We start from the raw sequence: 14340 nt of genomic DNA, 5'->3' as shown, positions 1-14340 counted from the left end.
GACGTAATGGGGGGATGTTATCTCTTTTGTCAAAAATCAGCTGTTTTTGCTTGAACATTAAATGCCTCCAAATGGTATTTAATTCACTTTCCGGGGTGAAGAAACATTTTTTGAGACTTCAGAGTGAGTAAATTGGCCATTTTCATGCACTTTTAACTATTTCGCAAATCTTGTGTTTAGGGCCCCTGGAAGCATGAAAATCACTTTAAACATGATAATTTTAGCTCAAAAACTGATGATCGACCTACAAATGTGAACTGACGTTAAAAAACTAAAACATTTGAAAATGGACCATTTTTCACCTTTCTGAAGCATGACGTAATGGGGGGGTGTTATCTCTTTTTTCAAAAATCAGCCCTTTTCTTCTTGAACATTAAATGCCTCCAAATTGTATTTAATTCACTACCTAGGGTGAAGAAACACTTTTTGAGACCTCAGAGTGAGTAAATTGGCCATTTTCAAGCACTTTTAACCATTCCACAAATCTTGTGTTTAGGGCCCCTAGAAGCATGAAAATCACGTTAAACATGCTAATGTTAGCTTAAAACTGATGATCCACCTACAAATGTGAACTGACGTTCACAAATAAAACATTTGAAAATGGACCATTTTTCACCTTTCTGAAGCATGACGTAATGGGAGTGTTATCTCTTTTGTCAAAAATCTGTCGTTTTTGCTTGAACATTCAATGCCTCCAAATGGTATTTAATTCACTTGCCGGGGCGAAGAAACACTTTTTGAGACCTCAGAGTGAGTAAATTGGCCATTTTCAAGCACTTTTAACCATTCCACAAATCTTGTGTTTAGGGCCCCTGGAAGCATGAAAATCATTTTAAACATGCTCATTTTAACTCTAAAATTTATGATCCACCTACAAATGTGATCTGACGTTCAAAAATAAAACATTTGAAAATGGACCATTTTTCACCTTTCTGAAGCATGACGAATTGGGGGGATGTTATCTCTTTTGTCAAAAATCAGCTGTCTTTGCTTGAACATTAAATGCCTCCAAATGGTATTTAATTCACTTCCCGGGGTGAAGAAACACTTTTTTGAGACCTCAGAGTGAGTAAATTGGCCATTTTCATGCACTTTTAACCATTTCACAAATCTTGTGTTTAGGGCCCCTGGAAGCATGAAAATCACATTAAACATGCTAATTTTAGCTCTAAAACTCATGATCCACCTACAAATGTGAACTGACGTTAAAAAACTAAAACATTTGAAAACAGACCATTTTTCAACTTTCTGAAGTATTACATAATGGGGGGGGGTGTTATCTCTTTTGTCAAAAATCAGCCGTTTTTGCTTGAACATTAAATATCTCCAAATGGTATTTAATTCACTTCCCGGGGTGAAGAAACACTTTTTGAGACCTCAGAGTGAGTAAATTGGCCATTTTCATGCACTTTTACCCATTCCACAAATCTTGTGTTTAGGGCCCCTGGAAGCATGAAAATCACTTTAAACATGCTAATGTTAGCTCTAAAACTGATGATCCACCTACAAATGTGATCTGACGTTAAAAAATAAAACATTTGAAAATGGACCATTTTTCACCTTTCTGAAGCATGACGTAATGGGGGGGGGTGTTATCTCTTCTGTCAAAAATCAGCTGTCTTTGCTTGAACATTAAATGCCTCCAAATGGTATTTAATTCACTTCCCGGGGTGAAGAAACACTTTTTTGAGACCTCAGAGTGAGTAAATTGGCCATTTTCATGCACTTTTAACCATTTCACAAATCTTGTGTTTAGGGCCCCTGGAAGCATGAAAATCACTTTAAACATGCTAATTTTAGCTCTAAAACTCATGATCCACCTACAAATGTGAACTGACGTTAAAAAACTAAAACATTTGAAAACAGACCATTTTTTTAACTTTCTGAAGCATGACATAATGGGGGGGGGTGTTATCTCTTTTGTCAAAAATCAGCCGTTTTTGCTTGAACATTAAATATCTCCAAATGGTATTTAATTCACTTCCCGGGGTGAAGAAACACTTTTGGAGACCTCAGAGTGAGTAAATTGGCCATTTTCATGCACTTTTACCCATTCCACAAATCTGGTGTTTATGTTCCCTGGAAGCATGAAAATCACTTTAAACATGCTAATGTTAGCTCTAAAACTGATGATCCACCTACAAATGTGAACTGACGTTCAAAAATAAAACATTTGAAAATGGACCATTTTTCACCTTTCTGAAGCATGACGTAATGGGGGGGGTGTTATCTCTTTTGTCAAAAATCAGCTGTCTTTGCTTGAACATTAAATGCCTCCAAATGGTATTTAATTCACTTCCCGGGGTGAAGAAACACTTTTTTGAGACCTCAGAGTGAGTAAATTGGCCATTTTCATGCACTTTTAACCATTTCACAAATCTTGTGTTTAGGGCCCCTGGAAGCATGAAAATCACATTAAACATGCTAATTTTAGCTCTAAAACTCATGATCCACCTACAAATGTGAACTGACGTTAAAAAACTAAAACATTTGAAAACAGACCATTTTTCAACTTTCTGAAGTATTACATAATGGGGGGGGGGTGTTATCTCTTTTGTCAAAAATCAGCCGTTTTTGCTTGAACATTAAATATCTCCAAATGGTATTTAATTCACTTCCCGGGGTGAAGAAACACTTTTTGAGACCTCAGAGTGAGTAAATTGGCCATTTTCATGCACTTTTACCCATTCCACAAATCTTGTGTTTAGGGCCCCTGGAAGCATGAAAATCACTTTAAACATGCTAATGTTAGCTCTAAAACTGATGATCCACCTACAAATGTGATCTGACATTCAAAAATAAAACATTTGAAAATGGACCATTTTTCACCTTTCTGAAGCATGACGTAATGGGGGTGTTATCTCTTTTGTCAAAAATCTGTCGTTTTGCTTGAACATTCAATGCCTCCAAATGGTATTTAATTCACTTGCCAGGGCGAAGAAACACTTTTTGAGACCTCAGAGTGAGTAAATTGGCCATTTTCAAGCACTTTTAACCATTCCACAAATCTTGTGTTTAGGGCCCCTGGAAGCATGAAAATCACTTTAAACATGCTAATGTTAGCTCTAAAACTGATGATCCACCTACAAATGTGATCTGACGTTCAAAAATAAAACATTTGAAAATGGACCATTTTTCACCTTCCTGAAGCATGACGTAATGGGGGGGGGGGGTGTTATCTCTTGTCAAAAATCAGCCCTTTTCTCCTTGAACATTAAATGCCTCCAAATGGAATTTAGTTCACTTCCAGGGTTGAAGAAACACTTTTTGAGACCTCAGAGTGAGTAAATTGGCCATTTTCGAGCACTTTTAACCATTCCACAAATCTTGTGTTTTGGGCCCCTAGAAGCATGAAAATCACTTTAAACATGCTAATTTTAGCTCTAAAACTGATGATCCACCTACAAATGTGAACTGACGTTCACAAATAAAACATTTGAAAATGGACCATTTTTCACCTTTCTGAAGCAAGACGTAATGGGTGTGTTATCTCTTTTGTCAAAAATCAGCCATTTTTGCTTGAACATTAAATGCCTTCAAATGGTATTTAATTCACTTCCCGGGATGAAGAAACACTTTTTGAGACCTCAGAGTGAGTAAATTGGCCATTTTCATGCACTTTTAACCATTTCACAAATCTTGTGTTTAGGGCCCCTGGAAGCATGAAAATCACTTTAAACATGCTAATTTTAGCTCTAAAATTGATGATCCACCTACAAATGTGAACTGACGTTCAAAAATAAAACATTTGAAAATGGACCATTTTTCACCTTTCTGAAGCATGACTGAATGGGGGGGTGTTATCTCTTTTGTCAAAAATCAGCCCTTTTCTTCTTGAACATTAAATTCCTCCAAATGGTATTTAATTCACTTCCTGGGGTGAAGAAACACTTTTTGAGACTTCATAGTGAGTAAAGTGGCCATTTTCAAGCACTTTTAAGCATTCCACAAATCTTGTGTTTAGGGCCCCTGGAAGCATGAAAATCACTTTAAACATGCTAATTTTAGCTCTAAAACTGATGATCGACCTACAAATGTGAACTGACGTCAAAAAACTAAAACATTTGAAAATGGACCATTTTTCACCTTTCTGAAGCATGACGTAATGGGGGTGTTATCTCTTTTGTCAAAAATCAGCCCTTGTCTTCTTGAACATTAAATGCCTCCAAATGGTATTTAATTCACTTCCTGGGGTGAAGAAACATTTTTTGAGACCTCAGAGTGAGTAAATTGGCCATTTTCGAGCACTTTTAACCATTCCACAAATCTTGTGTTTTGGGCCCCTAGAAGCATGAAAATCACTTTAAACATGCTAATTTTAGCTCTAAAACTGATGATCAACCTAGAAATGTGAACTGATGTTAAAAAACCTAAAACATTTGAAAACGGACCATTTTTCACCTTTCTGAAGCATGACGGAATGGGGGGGGTGTTATCTCTTTTGTCAAAAATCAGCCCTTTTCTCCTTGAACATTAAATGCCTCCAAATGGTATTTAATTCACTTCCTGGGGTGAAGAAACACTTTTTGAGACCTCAGAGTGAGTAAATTGGCAATTTTCAAGCACTTTTAACCATTCCACAAATCTTGTGTTTAGGGCCCCTTGAAGCATGAAAATCACTTTAAACATGCTAATTTTAGCTCTAAAACTGATGATCGACCTACAAATGTGAAATGACGTCAAAAAACTAAAACATTTGAAAATGGACCATTTTTCACCTTTCTGAAGCATGACGTAATGGGGGTGTTATCTCTTTTGTCAAAAATCAGCCCTTGTCTTCTTGAACATTAAAATCCTCCAAATGGTATTTAATTCACTTCCTGGGGTGAAGAATCATTTTTTGAGACCTCAGAGTGAGTAAATTGGCCATTTTCGAGCACTTTTAACCATTCCACAAATCTTGTGTTTTGGGCCCCTAGAAGCATGAAAATCACTTTAAACATGCTAATTTTAGCTCTAAAACTCATGATCCACCTACAAATGTGAACTGACGTTAAAAAACTAAAACATTTGAAAACAGACCATTTTTCAACTTTCTGAAGCATTACATAATGGGGGGGGTGTTATCTCTTTTGTCAAAAATCAGCCGTTTTTGCTTGAACATTAAATATCTCCAAATGGTATTTAATTCACTTCCCGGGGTGAAGAAACACTTTTTGAGACCTCAGAGTGAGTAAATTGGCCATTTTCATGCACTTTTAACCATTCCACAAATCTTGTGTTTAGGGCCCCTGGAAGCATGAAAATCACTTTAAACATACTAATGTTAGCTCTAAAACTGATGATCCACCTACAAATGTGATCTGACATTCAAAAATAAAACATTTGAAAATGGACCATTTTTCACCTTTCTGAAGCATGACGTAATGGGGGTGTTATCTCTTTTGTCAAAAATCTGTCGTTTTGCTTGAACATTCAATGCCTCCAAATGGTATTTAATTCACTTGCCAGGGCGAAGAAACACTTTTTGAGACCTCAGAGTGAGTAAATTGGCCATTTTCAAGCACTTTTAACCATTCCACAAATCTTGTGTTTAGGGCCCCTGGAAGCATGAAAATCACTTTAAACATGCTAATGTTAGCTCTAAAACTGATGATACACCTACAAATGTGATCTGACGTTCAAAAATAAAACATTTGAAAATGGACCATTTTTCACCTTTCTGAAGCATGACGTAATGGGGGGGGGGGTGTTATCTCTTGTCAAAAATCAGCCCTTTTCTTCTTGAACATTAAATGCCTCCAAATGGAATTTAGTTCACTTCCAGGGTTGAAGAAACACTTTTTGAGACCTCAGAGTGAGTAAATTGGCCATTTTCGAGCACTTTTAACCATTCCACAAATCTTGTGTTTTGGGCCCCTAGAAGCATGAAAATCACTTTAAACATGCTAATTTTAGCTCTAAAACTGATGATCCACCTACAAATGTGAACTGACGTTCACAAATAAAACATTTGAAAATGGACCATTTTTCACCTTTCTGAAGCAAGACGTAATGGGTGTGTTATCTCTTTTGTCAAAAATCAGCCATTTTTGCTTGAACATTAAATGCCTTCAAATGGTATTTAATTCACTTCCCGGGATGAAGAAACACTTTTTGAGACCTCAGAGTGAGTAAATTGGCCATTTTCATGCACTTTTAACCATTTCACAAATCTTGTGTTTAGGGCCCCTGGAAGCATGAAAATCACTTTAAACATGCTAATTTTAGCTCTAAAATTGATGATCCACCTACAAATGTGAACTGACGTTCAAAAATAAAACATTTGAAAATGGACCATTTTTCACCTTTCTGAAGCATGACTGAATGGGGGGGTGTTATCTCTTTTGTCAAAAATCAGCCCTTTTCTTCTTGAACATTAAATTCCTCCAAATGGTATTTAATTCACTTCCTGGGGTGAAGAAACACTTTTTGAGACTTCATAGTGAGTAAAGTGGCCATTTTCAAGCACTTTTAAGCATTCCACAAATCTTGTGTTTAGGGCCCCTGGAAGCATGAAAATCACTTTAAACATGCTAATTTTAGCTCTAAAACTGATGATCGACCTACAAATGTGAACTGACGTCAAAAAACTAAAACATTTGAAAATGGACCATTTTTCACCTTTCTGAAGCATGACGTAATGGGGGTGTTATCTCTTTTGTCAAAAATCAGCCCTTGTCTTCTTGAACATTAAATGCCTCCAAATGGTATTTAATTCACTTCCTGGGGTGAAGAAACATTTTTTGAGACCTCAGAGTGAGTAAATTGGCCATTTTCGAGCACTTTTAACCATTCCACAAATCTTGTGTTTTGGGCCCCTAGAAGCATGAAAATCACTTTAAACATGCTAATTTTAGCTCTAAAACTGATGATCAACCTAGAAATGTGAACTGATGTTAAAAAACCTAAAACATTTGAAAACGGACCATTTTTCACCTTTCTGAAGCATGACGGAATGGGGGGGGGTGTTATCTCTTTTGTCAAAAATCTGCCCTTTTCTCCTTGAACATTAAATGCCTCCAAATGGTATTTAATTCACTTCCTGGGGTGAAGAAACACTTTTTGAGACCTCAGAGTGAGTAAATTGGCCATTTTCATGCACTTTTAACAATTCCACAAATCTTGTGTTTAGGTTGACTGGAAGCATGAAAGTCACTTTAAACATGCTAATGTTAGCTCTAAAACTGATGATCCACCTACAAATGTGATCTGACGTTCAAAAATAAAACATTTGAAAATGGACCATTTTTCACCTTTCTGAAGCATGACGTAATGGGGGGGGGGTGTTATCTCTTCTGTCAAAAATCAGCTGTCTTTGCTTGAACATTAAATGCCTCCAAATGGTATTTAATTCACTTCCCGGGGTGAAGAAACACTTTTTTGAGACCTCAGAGTGAGTAAATTGGCCATTTTCATGCACTTTTAACCATTTCACAAATCTTGTGTTTAGGGCCCCTGGAAGCATGAAAATCACTTTAAACATGCTAATTTTAGCTCTAAAACTCATGATCCACCTACAAATGTGAACTGACGTTAAAAAACTAAAACATTTGAAAACAGACCATTTTTTTAACTTTCTGAAGCATGACATAATGGGGGGGGGGTTATCTCTTTTGTCAAAAATCAGCCGTTTTTGCTTGAACATTAAATATCTCCAAATGGTATTTAATTCACTTCCCGGGGTGAAGAAACACTTTTTGAGACCTCAGAGTGAGTAAATTGGCCATTTTCATGCACTTTTACCCATTCCACAAATCTGGTGTTTATGTTCCCTGGAAGCATGAAAATCACTTTAAACATGCTAATGTTAGCTCTAAAACTGATGATCCACCTACAAATGTGAACTGACGTTCAAAAATAAAACATTTGAAAATGGACCATTTTTCACCTTTCTGAAGCATGACGTAATGGGGGGGGTGTTATCTCTTTTGTCAAAAATCAGCTGTCTTTGCTTGAACATTAAATGCCTCCAAATGGTATTTAATTCACTTCCCGGGGTGAAGAAACACTTTTTTGAGACCTCAGAGTGAGTAAATTGGCCATTTTCATGCACTTTTAACCATTTCACAAATCTTGTGTTTAGGGCCCCTGGAAGCATGAAAATCACATTAAACATGCTAATTTTAGCTCTAAAACTCATGATCCACCTACAAATGTGAACTGACGTTAAAAAACTAAAACATTTGAAAACAGACCATTTTTCAACTTTCTGAAGTATTACATAATGGGGGGGGGGTGTTATCTCTTTTGTCAAAAATCAGCCGTTTTTGCTTGAACATTAAATATCTCCAAATGGTATTTAATTCACTTCCCGGGGTGAAGAAACACTTTTTGAGACCTCAGAGTGAGTAAATTGGCCATTTTCATGCACTTTTACCCATTCCACAAATCTTGTGTTTAGGGCCCCTGGAAGCATGAAAATCACTTTAAACATGCTAATGTTAGCTCTAAAACTGATGATCCACCTACAAATGTGATCTGACATTCAAAAATAAAACATTTGAAAATGGACCATTTTTCACCTTTCTGAAGCATGACGTAATGGGGGTGTTATCTCTTTTGTCAAAAATCTGTCGTTTTGCTTGAACATTCAATGCCTCCAAATGGTATTTAATTCACTTGCCAGGGCGAAGAAACACTTTTTGAGACCTCAGAGTGAGTAAATTGGCCATTTTCAAGCACTTTTAACCATTCCACAAATCTTGTGTTTAGGGCCCCTGGAAGCATGAAAATCACTTTAAACATGCTAATGTTAGCTCTAAAACTGATGATCCACCTACAAATGTGATCTGACGTTCAAAAATAAAACATTTGAAAATGGACCATTTTTCACCTTCCTGAAGCATGACGTAATGGGGGGGGGTGTTATCTCTTGTCAAAAATCAGCCCTTTTCTCCTTGAACATTAAATGCCTCCAAATGGAATTTAGTTCACTTCCAGGGTTGAAGAAACACTTTTTGAGACCTCAGAGTGAGTAAATTGGCCATTTTCGAGCACTTTTAACCATTCCACAAATCTTGTGTTTTGGGCCCCTAGAAGCATGAAAATCACTTTAAACATGCTAATTTTAGCTCTAAAACTGATGATCCACCTACAAATGTGAACTGACGTTCACAAATAAAACATTTGAAAATGGACCATTTTTCACCTTTCTGAAGCAAGACGTAATGGGTGTGTTATCTCTTTTGTCAAAAATCAGCCATTTTTGCTTGAACATTAAATGCCTTCAAATGGTATTTAATTCACTTCCCGGGATGAAGAAACACTTTTTGAGACCTCAGAGTGAGTAAATTGGCCATTTTCATGCACTTTTAACCATTTCACAAATCTTGTGTTTAGGGCCCCTGGAAGCATGAAAATCACTTTAAACATGCTAATTTTAGCTCCAAAATTGATGATCCACCTACAAATGTGAACTGACGTTCAAAAATAAAACATTTGAAAATGGACCATTTTTCACCTTTCTGAAGCATGACTGAATGGGGGGGTGTTATCTCTTTTGTCAAAAATCAGCCCTTTTCTTCTTGAACATTAAATTCCTCCAAATGGTATTTAATTCACTTCCTGGGGTGAAGAAACACTTTTTGAGACTTCATAGTGAGTAAAGTGGCCATTTTCAAGCACTTTTAAGCATTCCACAAATCTTGTGTTTAGGGCCCCTGGAAGCATGAAAATCACTTTAAACATGCTAATTTTAGCTCTAAAACTGATGATCGACCTACAAATGTGAACTGACGTCAAAAAACTAAAACATTTGAAAATGGACCATTTTTCACCTTTCTGAAGCATGACGTAATGGGGGTGTTATCTCTTTTGTCAAAAATCAGCCCTTGTCTTCTTGAACATTAAATGCCTCCAAATGGTATTTAATTCACTTCCTGGGGTGAAGAAACATTTTTTGAGACCTCAGAGTGAGTAAATTGGCCATTTTCGAGCACTTTTAACCATTCCACAAATCTTGTGTTTTGGGCCCCTAGAAGCATGAAAATCACTTTAAACATGCTAATTTTAGCTCTAAAACTGATGATCAACCTAGAAATGTGAACTGATGTTAAAAAACCTAAAACATTTGAAAACGGACCATTTTTCACCTTTCTGAAGCATGACGGAATGGGGGGGGTGTTATCTCTTTTGTCAAAAATCAGCCCTTTTCTCCTTGAACATTAAATGCCTCCAAATGGTATTTAATTCACTTCCTGGGGTGAAGAAACACTTTTTGAGACCTCAGAGTGAGTAAATTGGCAATTTTCAAGCACTTTTAACCATTCCACAAATCTTGTGTTTAGGGCCCCTTGAAGCATGAAAATCACTTTAAACATGCTAATTTTAGCTCTAAAACTGATGATCGACCTACAAATGTGAAATGACGTCAAAAAACTAAAACATTTGAAAATGGACCATTTTTCACCTTTCTGAAGCATGACGTAATGGGGGTGTTATCTCTTTTGTCAAAAATCAGCCCTTGTCTTCTTGAACATTAAAATCCTCCAAATGGTATTTAATTCACTTCCTGGGGTGAAGAATCATTTTTTGAGACCTCAGAGTGAGTAAATTGGCCATTTTCGAGCACTTTTAACCATTCCACAAATCTTGTGTTTTGGGCCCCTAGAAGCATGAAAATCACTTTAAACATGCTAATTTTAGCTCTAAAACTGATGATCAACCTAGAAATGTGAACTGACGTTAAAAACCTAAAACATTTGAAAACGGACCATTTTTCACCTTTCTGAAGCATGACGGAATGGGGGGGTGTTATCTCTTTTGTCAAAAATCTGCCCTTTTCTCCTTGAACATTAAATGCCTCCAAATGGTATTTAATTCACTTCCTGGGGTGAAGAAACACTTTTTGAGACCTCAGAGTGAGTAAATTGGCCATTTTCATGCACTTTTAACAATTCCACAAATCTTGTGTTTAGGTTGACTGGAAGCATGAAAGTCACTTTAAACATGCTAATGTTAGCTCTAAAACTGATGATCCACCTACAAATGTGATCTGACGTTCAAAAATAAAACATTTGAAAATGGACCATTTTTCACCTTTCTGAAGCATGACGTAATGGGGGGGGTGTTATCTCTTCTGTCAAAAATCAGCTGTCTTTGCTTGAACATTAAATGCCTCCAAATGGTATTTAATTCACTTCCCGGGGTGAAGAAACACTTTTTTGAGACCTCAGAGTGAGTAAATTGGCCATTTTCATGCACTTTTAACCATTTCACAAATCTTGTGTTTAGGGCCCCTGGAAGCATGAAAATCACTTTAAACATGCTAATTTTAGCTCTAAAACTCATGATCCACCTACAAATGTGAACTGACGTTAAAAAACTAAAACATTTGAAAACAGACCATTTTTTTAACTTTCTGAAGCATGACATAATGGGGGGGGTGTTATCTCTTTTGTCAAAAATCAGCCGGTATTGCTTGAACATTAAATATCTCCAAATGGTATTTAATTCACTTCCCGGGGTGAAGAAACACTTTTTGAGACCTCAGAGTGAGTAAATTGGCCATTTTCATGCACTTTTACCCATTCCACAAATCTTGTGTTTATGTTCCCTGGAAGCATGAAAATCACTTTAAACATGCTAATGTTAGCTCTAAAACTGATGATCCACCTACAAATGTGAACTGAGGTTCAAAAATAAAACATTTGAAAATGGACCATTTTTCACCTTTCTGAAGCATGACGTAATGGGGGGGGTGTTATCTCTTTTGTCAAAAATCAGCTGTCTTTGCTTGAACATTAAATGCCTCCAAATGGTATTTAATTCACTTCCCGGGGTGAAGAAACACTTTTTTGAGACCTCAGAGTGAGTAAATTGGCCATTTTCATGCACTTTTAACCATTTCACAAATCTTGTGTTTAGGGCCCCTGGAAGCATGAAAATCACATTAAACATGCTAATTTTAGCTCTAAAACTCATGATCCACCTACAAATGTGAACTGACGTTAAAAAACTAAAACATTTGAAAACAGACCATTTTTCAACTTTCTGAAGCATTACATAATGGGGGGGTGTTATCTCTTTTGTCAAAAATCAGCCGTTTTTGCTTGAACATTAAATATCTCCAAATGGTATTTAATTCACTTCCCGGGGTGAAGAAACACTTTTTGAGACCTCAGAGTGAGTAAATTGGCCATTTTCATGCACTTTTAACCATTCCACAAATCTTGTGTTTAGGGCCCCTGGAAGCATGAAAATCACTTTAAACATACTAATGTTAGCTCTAAAACTGATGATCCACCTACAAATGTGATCTGACATTCAAAAATAAAACATTTGAAAATGGACCATTTTTCACCTTTCTGAAGCATGACGTAATGGGGGTGTTATCTCTTTTGTCAAAAATCTGTCGTTTTGCTTGAACATTCAATGCCTCCAAATGGTATTTAATTCACTTGCCAGGGCGAAGAAACACTTTTTGAGACCTCAGAGTGAGTAAATTGGCCATTTTCAAGCACTTTTAACCATTCCACAAATCTTGTGTTTAGGGCCCCTGGAAGCATGAAAATCACTTTAAACATGCTAATGTTAGCTCTAAAACTGATGATACACCTACAAATGTGATCTGACGTTCAAAAATAAAACATTTGAAAATGGACCATTTTTCACCTTTCTGAAGCATGACGTAATGGGGGGGGGGGTGTTATCTCTTGTTAAAAATCAGCCCTTTTCTTCTTGAACATTAAATGCCTCCAAATGGAATTTAGTTCACTTCCAGGGTTGAAGAAACACTTTTTGAGACCTCAGAGTGAGTAAATTGGCCATTTTCGAGCACTTTTAACCATTCCACAAATCTTGTGTTTTGGGCCCCTAGAAGCATGAAAATCACTTTAAACATGCTAATTTTAGCTCTAAAACTGATGATCCACCTACAAATGTGAACTGACGTTCACAAATAAAACATTTGAAAATGGACCATTTTTCACCTTTCTGAAGCAAGACGTAATGGGTGTGTTATCTCTTTTGTCAAAAATCAGCCATTTTTGCTTGAACATTAAATGCCTTCAAATGGTATTTAATTCACTTCCCGGGATGAAGAAACACTTTTTGAGACCTCAGAGTGAGTAAATTGGCCATTTTCATGCACTTTTAACCATTTCACAAATCTTGTGTTTAGGGCCCCTGGAAGCATGAAAATCACTTTAAACATGCTAATTTTAGCTCTAAAATTGATGATCCACCTACAAATGTGAACTGACGTTCAAAAATAAAACATTTGAAAATGGACCATTTTTCACCTTTCTGAAGCATGACTGAATGGGGGGGGTGTTATCTCTTTTGTCAAAAATCAGCCCTTTTCTTCTTGAACATTAAATTCCTCCAAATGGTATTTAATTCACTTCCTGGGGTGAAGAAACACTTTTTGAGACTTCATAGTGAGTAAAGTGGCCATTTTCAAGCACTTTTAAGCATTCCACAAATCTTGTGTTTAGGGCCCCTGGAAGCATGAAAATCACTTTAAACATGCTAATTTTAGCTCTAAAACTGATGATCGACCTACAAATGTGAACTGACGTCAAAAAACTAAAACATTTGAAAATGGACCATTTTTCACCTTTCTGAAGCATGACGTAATGGGGGTGTTATCTCTTTTGTCAAAAATCAGCCCTTGTCTTCTTGAACATTAAATGCCTCCAAATGGTATTTAATTCACTTCCTGGGGTGAAGAAACATTTTTTGAGACCTCAGAGTGAGTAAATTGGCCATTTTCGAGCACTTTTAACCATTCCACAAATCTTGTGTTTTGGGCCCCTAGAAGCATGAAAATCACTTTAAACATGCTAATTTTAGCTCTAAAACTGATGATCAACCTAGAAATGTGAACTGATGTTAAAAAACCTAAAACATTTGAAAACGGACCATTTTTCACCTTTCTGAAGCATGACGGAATGGGGGGGGTGTTATCTCTTTTGTCAAAAATCAGCCCTTTTCTCCTTGAACATTAAATGCCTCCAAATGGTATTTAATTCACTTCCTGGGGTGAAGAAACACTTTTTGAGACCTCAGAGTGAGTAAATTGGCAATTTTCAAGCACTTTTAACCATTCCACAAATCTTGTGTTTAGGGCCCCTTGAAGCATGAAAATCACTTTAAACATGCTAATTTTAGCTCTAAAACTGATGATCGACCTACAAATGTGAAATGACGTCAAAAAACTAAAACATTTGAAAATGGACCATTTTTCACCTTTCTGAAGCATGACGTAATGGGGGTGTTATCTCTTTTGTCAAAAATCAGCCCTTGTCTTTTTGAACATTAAAATCCTCCAAATGGTATTTAATTCACTTCCTGGGGTGAAGAATCATTTTTTGAGACCTCAGAGTGAGTAAATTGGCCATTTTCGAGCACTTTTAA

Source organism: Lissotriton helveticus, chromosome 3_2 (genome assembly GCF_964261635.1).
Source record: "Lissotriton helveticus chromosome 3_2, aLisHel1.1, whole genome shotgun sequence".
Classification (NCBI taxonomy): Eukaryota; Metazoa; Chordata; class Amphibia; order Caudata; family Salamandridae; genus Lissotriton; species Lissotriton helveticus.
This window is presented reverse-complemented; position numbering follows the sequence as displayed.